Here is a 21,696-nt window from a genome sequence, read left to right as displayed (position 1 = left end):
CATAAAAAATTTCCCAAAAATTATTTATTCGTCAAAATATCACAAATTTTCTTTATTCACATCCAAATTACTGGATTCCTTAAGACGTGACGCAAATTCAGTGCAATGGCTGTTGAAATGGTGGACATCCATCCTACGACATACCCATGTTAAAATCATCGCTTCTGCGCCAATTTTGCACTACTTCCGGATCCAAAAAGAACATTTTCACTACTTTTTTGGCGACGCTTTTTTTGCTGGGATAAAATACCCAAAAAAAATAGCGTCGCCAAAAAAGTAATAAAAATGTTCTTTTTGGATCCGGAAGTGGTGCAAAATTAACGCAGAAGCGATGAATTTAACATGGGCTTGTCATAGAACGGAAGTCCTCCATTTCGACAGCCGTTGCACTGAATTTGAATCACTTCTTTAGGTGTGATCCGAATTCAATGTTTTGGATGTAAATTTAAAAATTCTGTGATATTTTGTCAAATAAATAATGTTTATAATTTTTAATGGATTATTACGCTTGGCAGAAACGTTTGACCTCAAATATTATCAAAAATTCACAATTTTTTCAGATTGGATTTAACATTTTTTTCGACAAAATTTAAATGATTTGTACCATTTTATGAATTCTTACTCTGGTTTTAACCTATTTGAAACAAAACAAGTATGTACGGCCGTAAGTTCGGCCAGGCCGAATCTTATGTACCCTCCACTACGGATTGCGTAGAAACTTTTTCTAAACACTGCCATCCACAATCGAATTACTTAAGTTGCGGTAACGCTTGCCGATGGCAAGGTATCTTAAATCCTCTTAACACCGTCTTCTAAATTGTATGTGGTTATATTTAATCAAAAAAGATCGATCAAATACGTATATAATTCAAGTTGACAAAATTTTCTATAGACATAAAATTTTGACAAAATTTTCTACAGAAATAAAATTTTAACAAAATTTTCTATAGAAATAAAATTTTCACAAAATTTTCTATAGAAATAAAATTTTGACAAAATTTTCTACAGAAATAAAATTTTAACAAACTTTTCTATAGAAATAAAATTTTGTTGTTGTTTTTAATTGCACCTTAAAACCATACATTGACTAAACTACAAGTGTAGCTTAACCAACAGAGGAAAAGAATGTTTGTCAAATTTATTTGGGCAAAGCCCTATAGACTGCAAGATGGTTGGATGGACGCACGTTTCGGAATTACCACATTCCTCATCAGCATCCACTACTTGCAGCAAAACTATCAACCAATTATCAGAATAAATTCAGGCAGTTTATTAAATTTTAACAAAATTTTCTATAGAAATAAAATTTTGACAAAATTTTCTATAGAAATAAAATTTTAACTGAAATTTTCTATAGAAAAAAAAATTTAACAAAATTTTCTATAGAAATAAAATTTTGACAAAATTTTCTATAGAAATAAAATTTTGACAAAATTTTCTATAGAGATAAAATTTTGACAAAATTTTCTATAGAAATAAAATTTTGACAAAATTTTCTATAGAAATAAAATTTGGCAAAATTTTCTATAGAAATAAAATTTTGACAAAATTTTCTATACAAATAAAATTTTGATAAAATTTTCTATAGAAATAAAATTTTGGTAGATTATTTGTGGCTCGAGTGGCAACCATGATTATGAACCGAATAAAATTTTAACAAAATTTTCTATAGAAATAAAATTTTGACAACGATGAAAATTTGATTATGAACCAAATAAAATTTTAACAAAATTTTCTATAGAAATAAAATTTTGACCAGGGATCCGGAGCGGTCCATTTTTTTCGCTCCGCTCCGCTCCCGCTCCGGAGAAAAAAAAAACCGCTCCGCTCCTCGCTCCGCTCCGAGAAAAAAAAATCGCTCCGCTCCGCTCCACGCTCCGCTCCGCTCCTCTTCGAGAAAATTATAGTACAAACATTGTATTATTTGTTCAATTGAGTTTTATTTTATTTAGAAAAATCGGTACATATATGGGAGCTATAGCTAAATTTGAACCGATTTCGATGATTTTTTGCATATATAGTTAGTGCTATAGAAGATTACATTTCGCCAACTTTGAGTAAGATCAGTTGATAAATAAGGGTTTTATGACCTAATTTGACAAAATCGGGCGATACATATATATGGGACCTATATCTAAATCTGAACCGATTTCGATGAAATTTTCAGACTTAAAGGGTGATACAGAAGATTATTTTGTGCTAAATTTGACGACGATCGGTTAGTAAAACTAGTGCAACGTGACCCCATTTGTCGAAATCGGGCAATACATATATATGGGAGCTATATCTAAATTTGATCCGATTTCTTCCAAATTCAATAACGTTCGTCCTTGTGCCCAAAAAAACTCCCTGTACCAAATTTCATCAAAATCGGTTAATAATTGCTACCGAAATCCTGTGAACAACAAATACATGGACAGACGGACGGATGGACGGACGGACACCAAGCGCTAGATCGACTCAGGAGGTGATTCTGAGTCGATCGGTATATATTTTATGGGGTCTAAAATCAATATTTCTTGTAGGCACATTTTTTGGCAGATCAAACTTATTATACCCTAACCACTATGTGGTTTAGGGCATAATGACTTTAAAACAATGTGTTGAAATATTTTATTAATTTTGAAGATTTTTTCAGAAATATTAAATCCATTTTGACTTCATTAAAACGAAATTTGCATTCATGTTAGGTTACACATTTTTATGTCGAATCACTTAGCTATAAGGACAAACAGACTTCATTGAAAAGTTTAGAGACTTTTAGACAAGGAAAAACTTTTTTTCAGAGAAATACGTCTTCTATTCTAAGCAAAATTCGTATTCGTATTTTAGGCATGTGAAATATTTGGCCTCCCGACAATATTCTTTGCGGTGCACCATCTACTATTTAATATGTGATAGAAACCAAATTTATGAAAATGGACCAAAATGGACCAAATTCTGTTTGGTCTGACCATCGGACCACATTTAAAAATTAGAAATCTTTTGGACCAATTTTGGTCCGATCGGACCAAAACGGCAACGCTGATTGGAATTGAAAGTCTATACACAGAGTAGAAGTAACTACTCTCCGAAAGTTTTTTTTTTGTTTTGCAACAGACGTAGAGAAGAGGTTTTGTTATATTTGTAATGTGGGTGGGTATGTTTATGTTTGCAACAACCTCCATCGACATCAGTCCGTGGTATACCTACGAATATTCTTACTCAGATCTAGTGTTACCTAATTTCGCTTTTTTCCCCTTTATTGTATAATAAATGTATATGCGCACATTTTTCAACCAAAATTGAAACTATCCATAATTTTAATTAAATTTTCGAGCACTAATATCAGAAATAAGAGAATGCTAGGATATAGTACAATAGTAAAGCAAATATGAATGTCCTTACACTGAAAAAAAAGCATGCCCGGTTCCAAAGATTTTGTCTTTACTTTAACAGTTTGGGTATTAATTCCGAGCCAAAGAAGCGGAGAATACAAGTAAGGATACTTTAAAGACGTAATTCTCTTTTAAATTTGGGGGTTATGTAATTGCTTCTAGGAAGCAAATGTTAATTTTTCATTTTTTTAGATTTTTTTCGTCAGTTGTTATCAAAATCCTTTAAAAACGAGTTAACGAGTTATTTTTTTTCCATATTAAGACTCGACTTCCAGTAGAAATTATGCTATGTTTCAAGTAAAAAGCGTCTTTAAAATAAAGCGTTGAAAAACATGTCTTATTTTTTAACGATTTTTTGCTTTGTAGGCAAGATGCAAAAAGGAAACAAATTTAAAGACAATTTTATTAATTTTAAAGAATTTTTCTTAATTATTAAAGTCACGTTGAACTTACCTCAAAAATTTTATCTTTCATGTTATGATACACATTTTTAAGTAAAATCGCTTAATTATAAGGACATTACAACTTCATTCAAAAGTTTATTGCTTTTTGGACAAGAAAAAAAAAACTTTATTTTAGAGAAATGCGTCTTCCATGTTAAGCAAAATTTGCATTCTTATTCTAAGGACATTGAATCTTTGACTTCACGACAATATTTTTTTCAGTGTAGAAAACTAAAAAATTAAATATAAATAAGATCGTTTAATTGCATTTATTTGACGTTCATTACAAACATCTTTGTAGTAATACGAGATGAAATTGATCGAAATACTGTTGTTACTTTTACAACACATACTAAAGATATATTTTGGCATTTGCCGTTTTTGAAAACAATTACTAAAAAAACACGTTGTGTTTTCCCCAATGTACGTACGTACAAAAATACATATCGTACATTTTAAACGTTTACTCACACTACGCTAAGTACTAGCTAAATTTGAAATTACCTACACAGTGTAATTTCAAAGTTACACATTTCATTCAAGTAATATTTTATTCGGAGCGGAGCGGTTTTTCATTTGGAAACCGCTCCGCTCCCGCTCCGCTCCGGATTTTAGAAATGCCGCTCCCGCTCCGCTCCCGCTCCGGCAAAAAAAGGGCTTGCTCCGCTCCGCTCCGGATCCCTGATTTTGACAAAAGTTTCTGTAGAAATAAAATTTTGTAAAATTTTCTATAGAAATAAAAATTTGGTAAATTATTTTTGACTCGAGTGGGAATCATTATTATGAACCGATATGGACCAATTTTTGTGTGATTGGAGATCGGCTATATATAACTATAGACCGATATGGACCAATTTTGGTATGGTTGTTAGCGGCCATATACTAACACCAAGTTCCAAATTTGAACCGGATCGGATGAATTTTGCTCCTCCAAGAGGCTCCGGAAGTCAAATCTGGAGAACGTTTTATTTGGGGGCTATATATAATTATGGACCGATGTGGACTAATTTTTGCATGGTTGTTAGAGACAATGTACCAACATTATGTACCAAATTTCAGGCGGATCGGATGAAATTTGCTTCTCTGTGAGGCTCCGCAAGCCAAATTTAGAGATCGGTTTATATGGGGGCTATGTAAAATTATGGACCGATGTGGACCAATTTTTGCATGGTTGTTAGAGACCATATACCAACATCATGTACCAAATTTCAGCCGGATCGGATGAAATATGCTTCTGTTAGAGGCTCCACAAGCCAAATCGAGGGATTGGTTTATATGGGGGCTATATATAATTATTGACCGATGTGGACCAATTTTTGGATGGTTATTAGAGACCATATACCAACATCATGTACAAAATTTCAGCCGGATCTGATGAAATTTGCTTCTCTTTGAGGCTCCGCAAGCCAAATCTGGGTACCGGTTTATATGGGGGCTATATATAATTATGGACCCATGTGGACCAATTGTTTCATGGTTGTAAGAGACCATATACGAACACCATATACCAAATTTCAGCCGGATCGGATGAAATATGCTTCTGTTAGAGGCTTCACAAGCCAAATCTGAGGGTCCCTTTATATGGGGGCTATACGTAAAAGTGGACCGATATGGCCCATTTGCAATACGATCCGACCTACATCAATAACAACTACTTGTGCCAAGTTTCAAGTCGATAGCTTGTTGCGTTCGGAAGTTAGCGTGATTTCAACAGACGGACGGATGGACGGACATGCTCAGATCAACTCAGAATTTCACCACGACCCAGAATATATATACTTTATGGGGTCTTAGCAATATTTCAATGTGTTACAAACGGAATGACAAAGTTAATATACACCCCATCCTATGGTGGAGGGTATAAAAAGTTAAAATTACCCATTAAAAGTATGAAAAAACCAAGTTACAAAAAATTGAATTCAAAGAACGTCCTGGGTAGTTAAAATAAAGAACATCATGGGGAGTGCATCGTTTGGAAGTTCTTTTAGAGTTGTGACTTTGGAAGAGCTTCCAAATTTTTTTGCTGGGACCCAGTTCCACAGTGTGGCGCAGTGTATAATTGTATAAAATTTCAAATCGGTGATCAAAATATCATATGCTATCATACTGATACGATTTTTTCTGCTAGTGACAGACAACAATCCCGCCTCTTTTCTAATATTTCGTTGAGTTACAAAAGAAATGACAAAATTATTGTTCTGTTGTGGAAGATAGAAAACATCAACTGTAAATACTCCGTAATGAACTGTTTGGTCACAAGTGTAAATCCTATTTAGAACATAAAACGTCTTACGTGGCAACAATTTTGGGACTTAGTCGTGCGCACCCCCAACAAAGAACATCTGAAATGAAGTCATAACCAACTTTAATGGTGGAAAGTCAAATTAAAAAAAGCCCCAGAACGAATTGGTTTAAATGGAGTCCCAAATAACAAAACAAACAACGAAAATATAAAACTGGGAAAAAATAACAGAAAAGTACAAGACAACCTGCTGTTTCATATCTTGGGCTGGGGAGGGCATTTGAAACCATGAAAAAGGAATTACAAATGCTGGAGTCATCATTAACATCAACCTATTTAGTGTTTACCTCAACCTGTATTCAACATTTGAATAATTCCAGTCATTCTAGACCAATTCTAGCTTCTATCTCTCCTCCACCAACGCGATGAAATAGCCATCATTGAACGAAGCATACCTAAAGTAATGACAGCTTATTAGCATTTTTGTTAAAGATGGTCCAACTGATGCCAATGAGTATTCCTATTTCTTACTTAATTTTTCCTCCCCATACCTTAGATCTATGGTAGATGGAAGAAATGGAAGGTGGAAAAAATCATGATTTACCTTGGTCTGTCTCGCTGTCCATTATTGCCAATGGCCGTCTGTATGTCTACCGTTGGTGGCTTGTTTTTTTTGTAAAGCATATCTTCAGGATGAAACAAATTTACAGAAAAATTTATGATGATATTGCATATTTTAAGGAGCATATCCTTGGCAGTTTACATATTTCTTAAACTTCGGCAAGACATGAAATGTCGACAAAAGTTTGAGAAATCCTATTTTACTCGTGAAAAAATGTAATGGGCTTTTAACATTAAAAACATTCGTGGAAAAAGGAAAAACATGCCTCAATTATTTTCATAAAATTTAGTTATTATTGAGGGTAATAAAATGTGTTGTAGTAGAGGTTTTATTTTCATTGTGGGTAGCTGGGGGAATTATTACTGCAAAAGCTGCTTAATAGCTATTGGAAATATTTGGTAGGAAAAAACAAAAACATTAAGTATAACATTTGTGGAAGATTTTAAGGTGCTTTTGTTAACAAAATTATAGAATAGAGGGGAATGAAGGTAGAAGAAGGCAGGCATTAGGATTCGATCGCGAACCGTATTAGAATGCGTGGCGGGATAAAATGTTGACAAAATTTTCTACAGACACAAAATTTTGACAAAATGTTCTATAGATATAAAATGTTGACAAAATTTTCTATAGAGATATAATTTTGACAAAATGTTCTATAGATATAAAATGTTGACAAAATTTTCTATAGAGATATAATTTTGACAAAATTTTCTATAGAGATAAAATTTTGACAAAATTTTCTATAGAGATACAATTTTGACAAAATTTTCTATAGAGATACAATTTTGACAAAATTTTCTATAGAGATAAAATTTTGACAAAATTTTCTATAAAGTTGAAATTTTTACAACATTTTCTATAGAGATGATATTTGGACAAAATTTCCTATAGAGATGATATTTGGCAAAATTTCCTATAGAGATGAAATTTGGACAAAATTTCCGATAGAGATAAAATTTTGACAAAATTTCCTATAGAGATAAAATTTTGACAAAATTTTCTATAGATATAAAATTTTGACAAAATTTTTCTAAAAGAATAAAATTTTGACAAAATTTTCTATTGATATAAAATTTTGACAAAAATTTCTATAGAGATAAAATTTCAACAAAATTTTCTATAGAGATAAATTTTTGAAAAAATGTTCTATAGAGATAAAATTTTGAACAAATTTTCTATAGACATACAATTTTGAACAAATTTTCTATAGAGATAAAATTTTGACAAAATTTTCTATAAAGATGAAATTTTTACAACACTTCCTATTAGGTTAGGTTATGTGGCAGCCCGATGTATCAAGCTCACTTAGACTATTCAGTCCATTGTGATACCACAGTGGTGAACTTCTCTCTTATCACTGAGTGCTGCCCGATTCCATGTTAAGCTCAATGACAAGGGACCTCCTTTTTATAGCCGAGTCCGAACGGCGTTCCACATTGCAGTGAAACCACTTAGAGAAGCTTTGAAACCCTCAGAAATGTCACCAGCATTACTGAGGTGGGATAATCCACCGCTGAAAAACTTTTTGGTGTTCGGTCGTAGCAGGAATCGAACCCACGACCTTGTGTATGCAAGGCGGGCATGCTAACCATTGCACCACGGTGGCTCCCTCCTATAAAGATGAAATTTGGACAAAATTTCCTATAGAGATAAAATTTTGACAAAATTTTTTATAGCGACAAAATTATTACAAAATTTCTTACAGAGATGAAAATTTTGACAAATTATCGTACAGAGATTAAAATTTGACAAAATTTTCTATAGAGATAAAATTTTGACAAAATTTTCTATAGAGATAAAATTTTGACAAAATGTTTTATAGATATACGATTTTGACAAAGCTTTCCATGAAAATAAACTTTTGACAAAATTTTCTATAGGGATAAAATTTTGACAAAATTTTCTATAGAATTCCAAAAAAAACAATGATTAAAGAACAAAACAAAGCGAATGAAAAAGAGGAAGCACGCTCAAAATAAACCCAGCCAGCTGCTCTCAAATCGATGATTTGACGGTGACATAGGAAAAGAGATTTGTTTGTACGAATTTATTTCGGCAAAAGCCGGCTATCATGTAAAACCTTTTTTTCGGAAGGTTCAAGTGTGGTTCATTGTTGGGTTTAATGAACTGCCTGAATTTATTCTGATAATTGGTTGATAGTTTTGTTGCAAGTTGAGAATGCTGATGAGGAATATGGTAATTCCGAAACGTGCGTCCATCCAACGATCTTGCAGTCTATAGGGCTTTGCCCAAATAAATTTGACAAACATTCTTTTCCTCTGTTGGTTAAGCTACACTTGTAGTTTAGTCAATGCATGGTTTTAAGCTGAAATCAAAAAAACAACAGCAACGAATTCAAATTTTGACAAAATTTTCTATTGAGATAAGATTTTGACCACATTTTTTTATAGAGATAACATTTTGACAAAATTTTGTATAGAGATAAAATTTTGACAAAATTTTCTACAGAGATAAAATTTTGACAAAATTTTCTATAGATAATAAATTTTGACAAAAATTCTATAGAGATAAAATTTTGACAAAATTTTGGATAGAGATAAAATTAAAACAAAAAAAAAATTTATAGAGAAAAAATTTTGACAAAATTTTTATAAAGAACAAATTTTAACAAACTTTTCTATAGAGAACAAATTTTGACAAAATTTTCTAAAGAGATAAAATTTTGACAAAATTCTCTCTAAATACTAAATTTTGATAAAATTTCTAAAGAGAACAAATTTTGACAATATTTTTTATAGAGAACAAATTTTGACAAAATTTTCTATAGACATAAAATTTTGACAAAATTTCTTATAGAAATAAAATTTTGACAAAATTTTCTATAGAAATAAAGTTTTGACAAATTTTTCTATATAAATAAAATCTTGACAAAATATTCTGTAGACATAAAATTTTGACGAAATTTTCCAAAGAATTCAAATTTTGACAAAATTTCTACAGAAATAAAATTTTTACGTAATTTTCTGTAGACATAAAATTTTGACGAAATTTTCTATAGACATAAAATTTTGTAAAAACTTTCGTACAGAGATAAAACTTTGGCAAAATTTTCGACTAAATTTTCTACAGAAATACAATTTTAACGAACTTTCCTATAGAGATACATTTTTGACAAAATTTTCTATAGAGATAAAATTTCCACAAAAATTTTTATAGAGATAAAATTTTGAAAAAATTATCTATAGAGATAAAATTTTGGCAAAATATCTATAGAAATAAAATTTTGACAAAATTTTCTATAGACATACAATTTTGGAAAGATTTTCTAGAGATAAAATGTTGACTAGATTTTCTATAGAGATAACATTTTGACAAGAATTTCTACAGAGATAAAATTTTTAATAAATTTTCTACAGAAATACAATTTTAACGAAATTTTTTATAGAAATGAAAAATTTTATAGAAATGAAAATTTTTACAAAATTTCCTATAGAGATGAAATTTTGACGAAATTTCCTATGGAGATGAAATTTTGACAACATTTTTTATAGAGATGAAATGTTGACGAAATTTCCTATAGAGATGAAATTTTGACAAAATTTTTTATAAAGAGGAAATGTTGACAAAATTTCCTATAGTGATGAAATGTTAACAAAATATCCTATAGAGATGAACTTTTGACAAAATTTCCTATAGAGATGAAATTTTGACAAAATTTCCTATAGAGATAAAATTTTGACAAAATTTTCTATAGAGATAAATTTTTAACAAAAATTCCTATAGAGATAAAATTTTGACAATACTTTTTGGATCTTGGCCACAAAGACGACTTGTACTTCAATCATAAAATAATTTCTACTTGAAGTCGAATGTGAATTTGGAAATCGAAGTTTTCATTAAATTTTGTTTCTACCAGTGTATGCTCTAAGGTGAAACATAATATGTTTGAATAATACAAACAACATTTTGTTTGGACCAATGCCGAAAATATATATGCTTGAAGGAAAATGTGGCAGCCCGATGTATCAGGCTCACTTAGACTATTCAGTCCATTGTGATACCACATTGGTGAACTTCTCTCTTATCACTGAGTGCTGCCCGATTCCATGTTAAGCTCAATGACAAGGGACCTCCTTTTTATAGCCGAGTCCGAACGGCGTTCCACATTGCAGTGAAACCACTTAGAGAAGATTTGAAACCCTCAGAAATGTCACCAGCATTACTGAGGTGGGATAATCCACCGCTGAAAAACTTTTTGGTGTTCGGTCGAAGCAGGAATCGAACCCACGACCCTGTGTATGCAAGACGGGCATGCTAACGATTGCACCACGGTGGCTCCTACATATTGGGGTATATGTAACAGAAGCGATTTTTTTGAGGGTGTCCGCAAACCACAAATTCAAATTTATTTGGCTCGGAATCAATGCCAAAATCATTAGTTTAAAAACAAGATCGGTGTTTTTTTAAGTGTAGATTAAAGACTGTTTGCTTACTAAAACCCAATAATTCTTAATGACAAAAAAACAGAATATATATATATATATATATATATATATATATATATTCCACTAAAAACTCACTTCCTATTTTTACCAAATTATTTAATTCAATTCCTAATCAAAATCACAAAAAAGTAACATAATTAATATCTCTATGGCTATAATAACTAAAGTGGAAAAAAATTCTCTGCAAATTGTTATGAATAACTAAAATCTCGCCTAACCCGAAAAACATTTAGAGCAAAATTAATACATAAGCAATTAAAAATGCTTGAATGCATTTAATTGGCACTAATTGGAAAACAAATACCTTTTTGGTTGGGTCCGCCTTGTCCTCTCCTCCTCCTTTGTGGACCATACCAGCATTAGGCCAAACAACACATCGAATGAGTTTGAAAACTAAACTTTGTTGAAAATAAATTAAATATTGATAGTAAATGTAACTTAATTAAAAGTATGCAATAAAATCAATAAAATAATCATAATGGCCCTCATCATCGTTGCTGATGAGGGCCAACCAAGTCAGCAGAATTTATGGGACATTAATACAAGAATATTTTCATATTGCCTGAGAGGCTTTTTAAATATTCGTGAAATTTTGATATGAATAAAATCGCAATTAGATATTGAAATCTATATGTCGCAGAGAACTAAAATAAGTAATACTGCACCGAAGGATAGGTAATGACATAAGAGTGTGATTGCAATGTATTTGGCTGGAAAACTACAAGTGGCTATCGTTAGAGCCCTCCAGCGTTAAATTTTGAGATGGACTTCATTTTCACTTTACAAGAAGTTCGTTTCAGGTGATATATAAAAATCCTGTGTTTTACACAGATAATAAATTCAACTTTAGTATACATAAAGGACAAAGGACAGCAGGGACAAAAAATAGTAGAAATTGAAAAAAATATATATATTTGAAAAATGTACCGATCCATTTCTCGGCTGACTTTAAATTTGCGATAAAATATTAGCTGGTATTATTCAAAAATGTAGAGATAAAAGTAAAAAAAACGAGTTTTCCTCTAATTTTTTTAAATGAAATCCAAAATACTGAAATCTGAAGAACTAATGCGAAATCAATTCAGCAGATGCTTAATAAGATGACTTCCGGACTATGACAAGATCATGTAAAATTCATTGCTTCAGTGCCAATTTGCACGGCTTTCGGATTCAGAAACAACGTTTTTATTGCTTTTTTGGATACGGTTTCTTTTTTTTCTGGGCGCTTGTTACTTACTCAGGCACTGACAGTTTTGCATCGTGCCCACAAAGTGCACGAAAAATAGGCAAGATTTGATCCAAATTCACGTCACTGCAGAAGATATCAGATGAAAGTTTACAACTTCGATTGGCCACCAAAACTTAAGCGCCGCGATGCGATCCATATAAATGCTAATTATTATCGGAAAAAATCTAAATGGCAGTACTGATGCCCTGAACTGACAATAATTTCAGACCATGGACATTCCAACAGCAAAATCGCACCCAGCACGAGTCATCCGAAAATGCCTTGAAGGCCAATAATTCATTCCGAAGGTAGTCAATCTCAACAAATTTAACTAAACTGAATTTGATTAAAATTAAAAACAACAAGTATATACGGCCGTAAGTTCGGCCAGGCCGAAGCTTATGTACCCTCCACCATGGATTGCGTAGAAACTTCTACTGAAGACTGTCATCCATAATCGAATTAATTGGGTTGCGGTAACTTTTGCCAATGACAAGGTATCTTAAAACTTCCTAATACCATAATATATACCACGTAGTCCATACGTGGTATATATTAAACTTAAAATGGCCGATTAAATACGTATATAATTAAGTTTGACAAAATTTTCTATACAAATAAAATTTTGACAAAATAAAATTTTGACAACGTTTTCTATAGAAGTAAAATTGAGACAAAATTTTCTATACAAATATGATTTTAACAAAATTTTCTATAGAAATTACATTTTGACAAAATTTTCTATAGAAATAAAATTTTTACTAAATTTTCAAAAGATTTAAAATTTTGACAACATTCTCTATAGAATTAAAATTTTGACAACATTTTCTACAGAAATAAAATTTTGCCAAAATTTTCTATAGAAATAAAATTTGACAAAATTTTCTATAGGAATAAAATTTCGACAACTTTTGCTAGATTATTTTTGCTCGAGTGGCAAGCATGAATATGAACCGATATGGACCAATTTTTGTGTTATTGGGGATCGGCTATATATAACTATAGACCGATACGTTGCAAATTTCAATCAGATCGGATGAATTTTGATCGTCCAAGTGGCTCCGGAGTTCAAATATGGGGATCGGTTTATATAGGGGCTATATATAATTATGGACTGATATGGACCAATTTTTGAGTGGTTCTTAGAGACCATATACTAACCCCACGTACCAAATTTCAACCGTATCGGATGAATTTTGCTCCTCTAAGAGGCTCCGGAGTTCAAATCTGGGGATCGATTTATATGGGGGCTATATATAATCATGGACCGATATGGACCAATTTTTGCATGGTTGGTAGAGACAATATACTAACACCATGTACCAAATTTCAGCCCGATCGGATGAAATTTGCTTCTCTTAGAGCAATCGCAAGCCAAATTTGGGGGTCCATTTATATGGGGGCTATACGTAAAAGTGGACCGATATGGACCAATTTTTGCATGGTTGTTAGAGACCATATACTAACACCATGTACCAAATTTCAGCCCGATCGGATGAAATTTGCTTCTCTTAGAGCAATCACAAGCCAAATCGCGGGATCGGTTTATATGGGGGCTATATATAATTATGGACCGATATGGACCAATTTTTGCATGGTTGTTAGAGACCATATACTAACACCATGTACCAAATTTCAGCCCGATCGGATGAAATTTGCTTCTCTTAGAGCAATCACAAGCCAAATTTGGGGGTCCGTTTATATGGGGGCAACACCATCCGACCTACATCAATAACAACTACTTGTGCCAAGTTTCAAGTCGATGGCTTGTTTCGTTCGGAAGTTTGCGTGATTTCAACAGACTGACGGACGGACATGCTCAGATCGACTCAGAATTTCACCACGACCCAGAATATATATACTTTATGGGGTCTTGGAGCAATATTTCGATGTGGTGCAAACGGAATGACAAAGTTAATATACCCCCATCCTATGGTGGAGGGTATAAAAAAAGAAAATTTAACTATTTACCTTGTTGTATTACATATCAGCCAACTTGCATGTTCGCTAAAGTTGAAATTGCCTATTTCCAGAGCAGGGACTCTGGAATTTTCCGCAATTCTCTCAGTCACGCCAGAATTATCGCACGGGTGTCGGCGATATATTAAGACTGTATCATCTCAACATTTATAGCAGCAAATGTGAAGAAAACAAAACTCGTTTTCAACCCTAAAGCGGTAAAATCCTTTCACTCTGCTCCGAAGGATTTCCTACCAATCAGCTTATCCACATTCCTTCTCAAAACTCTGGAAATGATGATAGATATTTATCATAGAACTAAAATCGATTCAAGATTGTTCTCAAAACGACAACATGCTTTCTCAGAATGGAAGTCTACTGAGACGGCATTGCATGAACTAGTCTACTTTATTGAAACCTTACTCAATGAATACACAATTGTGGCTTTTCTGGACATCCTAGGAACATTCAATAATGTCCACCCGAGTTCAGTAGAAAAACTGAAAACTGAGGCTGTTAGACGAACTTCTAACGTAGAGACGTATTTTAGCCTCTCTAGGGCAAGCAAACATTCAAAGGTATGTGAACAGAGACACTCCCCAGGGAGATGTTATATCAGTTCTTTTTGGAATGTTGCTATTAACAAACTTCTGTTTTCCTAAAAAAAAAAGAAAGTATGAATCTTGTGGCATACTAAGATGTGGCTCTAGCAGTCGGGGGGAAATTCCCATCCACAATCAGAGATATTATACTGAGAGCCCTCCGGATGACTGAGAAATGGGCAAAAGAGAATGGTCTCGTGCAAAAAGGCAATAGTGAAAAAGTGTGGGCTAAAAAACGAAAATTGTGAATATGGTGGGCGGCACTACCGCAGGCGACAAAATTAGATAAAGTTCAACGGATGACGTGCGAGAGAAATGTTACAGAGTGCCTTCCAGATGACTGAGAAATGGACAACAGAGAATGGTCTAGGGATAAATACAGAGGAAACAGACGTAACCAAAATTCCCACGGTTAAGCCCATCTCCATAGCTGGTATTGAAATCTTTTGAAGAGTTCGCAAAACAGTTATAATGGACTGACGGATTAATTTAAGCTCAATATTGAAGGGCGAGAAAATCCAGGGTAGACTTATATTCGTGCAAAAAGTGGGGACTAAACAAGTAAGTAAAGTCTAAAGTCGGCCGGGGCCGACTATATTATACCCTGCACCACTTTGTAGATCTAAATTTTCGATACCATATCACATACGTCAAATGTGTTGGGTGCTATATATAAAGGTTTGTCCCAAATACATACATTTAAATATCACTAGATCTGGACAGAATTTGATAGACTTCTTCAAAATCTATAGACTCAAAATTTAAGTCGGCTAATACACTAGGGTGGAACACAATGTTAGTAAAAAAAATATGGGAAACATTTAAATCTGAAGCAATTTTAAGAAAACTTCGCAAAAGTTTATTTATGATTTATCGCTCGATATATAAGTATTAGAAGTTTAGGAAAATTAGAGTCATTTTTAAAACTTTTCGACTAAGCCGTGGCGATTTTACAAGGAAAATGTTGGTATTTTGACCGTTTTTGTCGAAATCAGAAAAACATATATATGGGAGATATATCCAAATCTGAACCGATTTCAACTAAATTTGGCACGCATAGTTACAATGCTAATTCTACTCCCTATGCAAAATTTAAACTAAATCGGAGCAATAAATTGGCCTCTGTGGTCATATGAGTGTAAATCGGGCGAAAGCTATATATGGGAGCTATATCTAAATCTGAACCGATTTCAACCAAATTTGGCACGCATAGCAACAATGCTAATTCTACTCCCTGTGCAAAATTTCAACTAAATCGGAGTTAAAAATTGGCCTCTGTGGTCATTAGCGTAGCTAGACAATTTTCCTAGGGGGGGCTATGGCCCCCCTAGCTAAAAATTTATAGACTGAACTTATAGGTTCAATTAATGTTTTATTTCATAAAATTGAATAAACAATTTGACATCAAAATAACTCGACAATTAATTTATAATAAAGCAACTAAAAGTAGTTCCACACTTTTCCCAGCAAAAAAATTGTGAGTTGTTCTAAAGGCACAACTTTAAAAGTACTTCCAAAAATGTCCTCAATTATTTTAATTACACCGGAAGTTTTTTACTTCATTTTTTTTTTCATATTTTAATGTGTAATTTTTTGTTTCTTTTTTTTCAAATAGTTAAAAAAAGAGTAAGAATAAATAAATTGGTACAAATTATTCAAATTTTGCCACAAAACCGATAAATCCATTATAGAAAAATCGATAATTTTGGAAATTATTCGAGGAAAAACGTTTCAAACAAGCGTCAGAATGCATTAAAAATCATAAAAAAAATATAAAAATTATTTATTTGGGAAAATATCACAAAATTTTTTAATTCACATTCAAAACACTGAATTCGGATCTCACCTTAAGAAGTGATGCAAATTCATTACAACGGCTGTTGAAACGGCCGCCAATTTTGCACCACTTCTAGACCCAAAAAGAACATTTTCACTACTTTTTTGGCGCCGCTTTTTCGCAGCATTATTAAGATATTAATTTATGAAAGAAGAGTTTTAATATCAATTACTATTTTTTAATTGACTAAACTAAATCAATCATAAGTTCAACCACAGCTTTATTTCATAAATATCTGACTTCAAACATTGCCATCGGCAACTGCTACCACAACCCAAGTAATTCGATTGTTCATGAAAGTCTTTAGCGGAACTTTGTGCGATTGTATATACTTGTTTAATTTTTATAAAAATTAAAAAAAAACTATTGACATTTATTGAAAAATGGAAAATCATAAATAGAGTTTCAAATTCTGGGGGGGGCTAAAATTTTTCTGGGGGGGTCTAAGACCCCTCCCCAGAGGCCTTCCTACGCTTATGTCTGTGGTCACATGAGTGTAAATCGGGCGAAAGCTATATATGGGAGATATAATCTCTAAATCCGAACCGATTTCAACCAAATTTGGCACGCATAGCTACAATGCTAATTCTACTCCCTATGCAAAACTTCAACCAAATTGGGGTAAAACCCTGGCTTCTGGGATCGTATTAGTCCATATCGGGCGAAAGATATATAGCTATATCTAAATCTGAACCGATTTCAATAAAATTTGGCACACTTGACTATAGTACAAATTGTTCTTCTTGTGCAAGATTTTAAGGAAATTAGGGTAAAACTCTGGCTTCTGGGGCCATATAAGTCCATATCGGGCGAAATATATATATGGGAACTATATCTAAATCTGAACCGATTTCTTCCAAAATCAATAGGGATCTATTCTGAGCCAAAATACATACTTGTGCCAAATTTGAAGTCGATTGGACTTAAACTGCGACCTAGACTTTGATTTCAAAAATGTGTTCACGGACAGACGGACAGACGGACATCGCTATATCGACTCAGGAGCCAGCCCTGAGCATTTTTGCCAAAGACACCATGTGTCTATCTCGTCTCCTTCTGGGTGTTGCAAACATATGCACTAACTTATAATACCCTGTTCCACAGTGTGGAGCAGGGTATAAAAAATTAAAATTGTGAATTGGCTGTACGCAGCAGTGGCCACCGGCCACTAGACTCCCACACCATATAGATAATCCTATATGGGGACGGAGTCTAGTGGCCGGCACTACAGCAGGCGACAAGTTTAGATGAAGTTCAGTGAATGGCGTGCTAGTGTATCCCAGGCGCATTCAGTAAAATAGGAAGAGATTCCCTTAATGTCATGCACCATATATTGACTTTAGACATATGTTATTGGCCGCAACAACGGCTCTACGGTTGCGCGACCTATCGTTGTGGTCGGAAAACAGGCACGGTCACAGTTCGGTCCAAACGATCTGCCAAACATAATCGAGTACACTCTGGTGATACCGCTTTGTTTACGTTGAAACGAAAACCCTAATTAATACATGAATTCCTAGATTAGTATAAAAATCCCCAAATGAATTTCTGTCTACAGTGTCGCATTGGTAGATGAGTAATCAGATAATTAAATTAAGTTTTATCCATAAAATCACTAAGCCATTTTGAAAATAGTATTTCCTTCATAAGTCACTTGCTTTTCATCCCTGTAACTACTAATACCTACTGGTAAGAAGTCGACCAAAGAAAATAAAACACAATCCGTAAATACAGTCAATTCCCTAATTGCTGTTTCATTTCTTTTTATCCATGGTTTTATCGTCATCTTTGGTCATCTTTTCTGAGAGTGATAAACCAATTGATTTGTCATAAAGCTTTTGGTTTATCTTCGGCTCATGAGAGATCCGTGATCATTCCGTTCATCTCAAACAGGTAAAGGTAATCCCGGCTCATCCCCGCTGACTCCAACAATACTCTGTTACACCCAAACACGCTTTTCGACAAAAATTTGAAACTCTTTTTCACAACAGTAAGACGTGGTTATGTAGTTTCCTACACTCAAACTTGGAGGGACAAGTGGGAATCTTCTAAAGACCTGGAACTTATAATAGGGTTGCCAGATGATGGTTGTTGAAATCCGGGATATTGCGCCGTACATTCCGGGATCTATCGGGACAAGCACAAACAGTCATATTTTTCGAAAATAGTTGTCCATATTTTATCACTTGGTAAAATTACATAAACGCCATGGCATAGTCGTTATTACTTTTTTTAAACTTTTCCTGTATCCAGTAAATATCCAGTAAAAACAAGCAAGAGAGTAAGAGTGTATTTTACTCTCTTTGCTTAAAATTGCTGAAAAATACGCGGCTCTCTTTTGCTGGCTTTTTGTGAAAACGAACGACTTCTAGTAAAAATTTGTGATAACTATCAAAGATTATCGGATTATCGAACGGAGCTATTTTTTGCAGACTTTGGAATTCTTAAATATGTTGGAGCTTCTGAAACTTTCTCCCAAGATGGCTGCGATGATTTTATATCAAAGTAAACATTTTTGGTAATATTTGCTTTTTAAAAATGGAAACCTATACTTATATTTACTGGTATAATACTTACGGTTTTGGCAAACAAATTTAAGCTCTGGAATGGCAATCGCTGCTTCTTTTGTAGTACATTGCGATACTGGTAATTTGGATATCCCCATGGACATGGTTTGGGTATATTTTGCATCAGAGTTGGGGATTATTATAGTGTCACGAATGAGTCTATGGAAGTGATAGGGATAAAATCGAACTTTGATGGTGGCAGGACGTAAAGATTTGACTTATAATTTATAAAAATGTATTTCGCAGAAAGACGCGAATTAAAAAAAAAAAAAAAATTTGGATGTTTGCGTATATTTTTTTACATTTACTTCTCAAGTGACAGCCGATGATTCGAAAGCCATTGATGTGATTTGTTTCTCATAGCGATGAGATCGAATGAAATAGTTCAAAATCTGACAGATAAATGTACATTTAAAAAGTATGAAAATCCAAAACCAAAAATATTTTTGAAAGCGGTTTAATTTGAAATCGTTTCCTTTTCTAAGAAATGGAGAAAAATTAAAGGGTGATACGGTCAAAATTTGGTCAAGGGAAAACGCATGTAAATCGGTGAAATAGTTTATTTAAAAAATCAAATTAAATTTCTTTTTCAAGTTCAATTAGTATAAAATTCTGGAAAAATATTCAGTTAGGCTTTCGCTTTTCCAAATCCGAATTGCCGGGCCTCACGCTTGACAACTGCCATCAGATTTTGTACAGCCACCTTGTCCACCTTCTTCGCCGCAGAAAGCCAGTTTGCCTTGAACTGCTGCTCGTCCTTAGCAGTTTTTTTGGTCTTCTTTAGGTTCGGCTTGACAATAGCCCAGTATTTCTCAATTGGGCGGAGCTCTGGCGTGTTGGGAGGGTTCTTGTCCTTGGGAACCACCTGCACGTTGTTGGCGGCGTACCACTCCATGGCCTTTTTACCGTAATGGCAAGATGCCAAATCCGGCCAAAACAGTACGGAACAACCGTGTTTCTTCAGGAAAGGCAGCAGACGTTTATTCAAACACTCTTTCACGTAAATTTCTTGGTTAACAGTCCCGGAAGCTATGAAAATGCTGCTTTTATAGCCACAGGTACAGATGGCTTGCCAAACCAGATATTTCTTTGCGAACTTTGACAGTTTTATGTGCTTGAAAATATCTGCTACCTTTCCCCTTCCTTTTGCCATATAAAACTCCAGTCCCGGAAGCTGCTTGCAGTCGGCTTTGACGTAGGTTTCGTCGTCCATTACCACGCAGTCAAACTTCGTCAGCATCGTCGTGTACAGCCTCCGGGATCGCGCTTTGGCCGCCGTATTTTGTTTATCATCGCGAATTGGAGTCACTACCTTCTTGTAAGTCGATAGTCCGTCTCGTTTTTTGGCTCGATGCACGGTTGTAAACGATACACCCAGCTTATTTGCGGCATCTCGGAGAGAGAGATTAGGGTTTCGCTTGAAACTACCGGCAACTCGCTTTGCCGTCTCAGCGGCTTCCGGTTTTCGATTTCCCCCCGATCCAGACTTCCTGGCTGTCGACAAACGTTCCCCAAACACTTTAATTACATTTGTAACGGTTGATTTGGCAACTTTTAGCGATTTTGCCAGATTTGCGTGCGAGTAGCTCAGATTTACGCGATGCGCGAGCAAAATTTTGATACGCTGCTCTTCTTGTTTGGACGCATTTTGACAACTGAAGACTGAATTCCAAAATCAAAATAGGAACAACATTCCACACACCTTCAAAATGAGGGGTGTTCAGGTTTTTTTAAATGCAAAATTGAAAGAAATACGTGAAGTTTATATTGACCAAATTTTGACCGTAGCACCCTTTAAAACATAGGCATTGAGTAATTGAAGTTCCGGGATTTTTGACAAATTTTGTGAAAGATTCGCGACACTTGCTGGAGACGAAATTCCGGGACAATCCCGGCGAATCGTCTGGTAGGCCTAACTTACATCAGGGAAAAAAGGTAGCATATTGGCTGGGAAGTAATGTTCCAACTCAGACAGTCAACCTACAATAAAATCCTTGGATTCTGTGTTGCTTAACTCGAAAACGGCTCGAAACGACTGTCGCTAATCTCTCAAAGCGATGGCTGAGCAGTGCAATATTCACCTAATATGGGTGCCTGCCCACAGGAACATACCAGGGAACTGCGAAGCGGATGAGTTAGCAAAGCTACGAACTACTATACATATTCTAGGGGAACTAGAGTCTGTTGGTATGCAAACTCATACTGCGTGAGAATTCTGTTATGATGGCGAATGTCCGATGGGAGAATTGCAAGGGTTGCAACGACACTAAGCAAATATGGCCCTATCTAAAGTTAAACCGTACACTAGATATGTTAGTGTCAGATATCACTCCTGATATCTGCCATAAAAGGG

Source organism: Haematobia irritans, chromosome 2 (genome assembly GCF_050003625.1).
Source record: "Haematobia irritans isolate KBUSLIRL chromosome 2, ASM5000362v1, whole genome shotgun sequence".
NCBI lineage: Eukaryota > Metazoa > Arthropoda > Insecta > Diptera > Muscidae > Haematobia > Haematobia irritans.
This window is presented reverse-complemented; position numbering follows the sequence as displayed.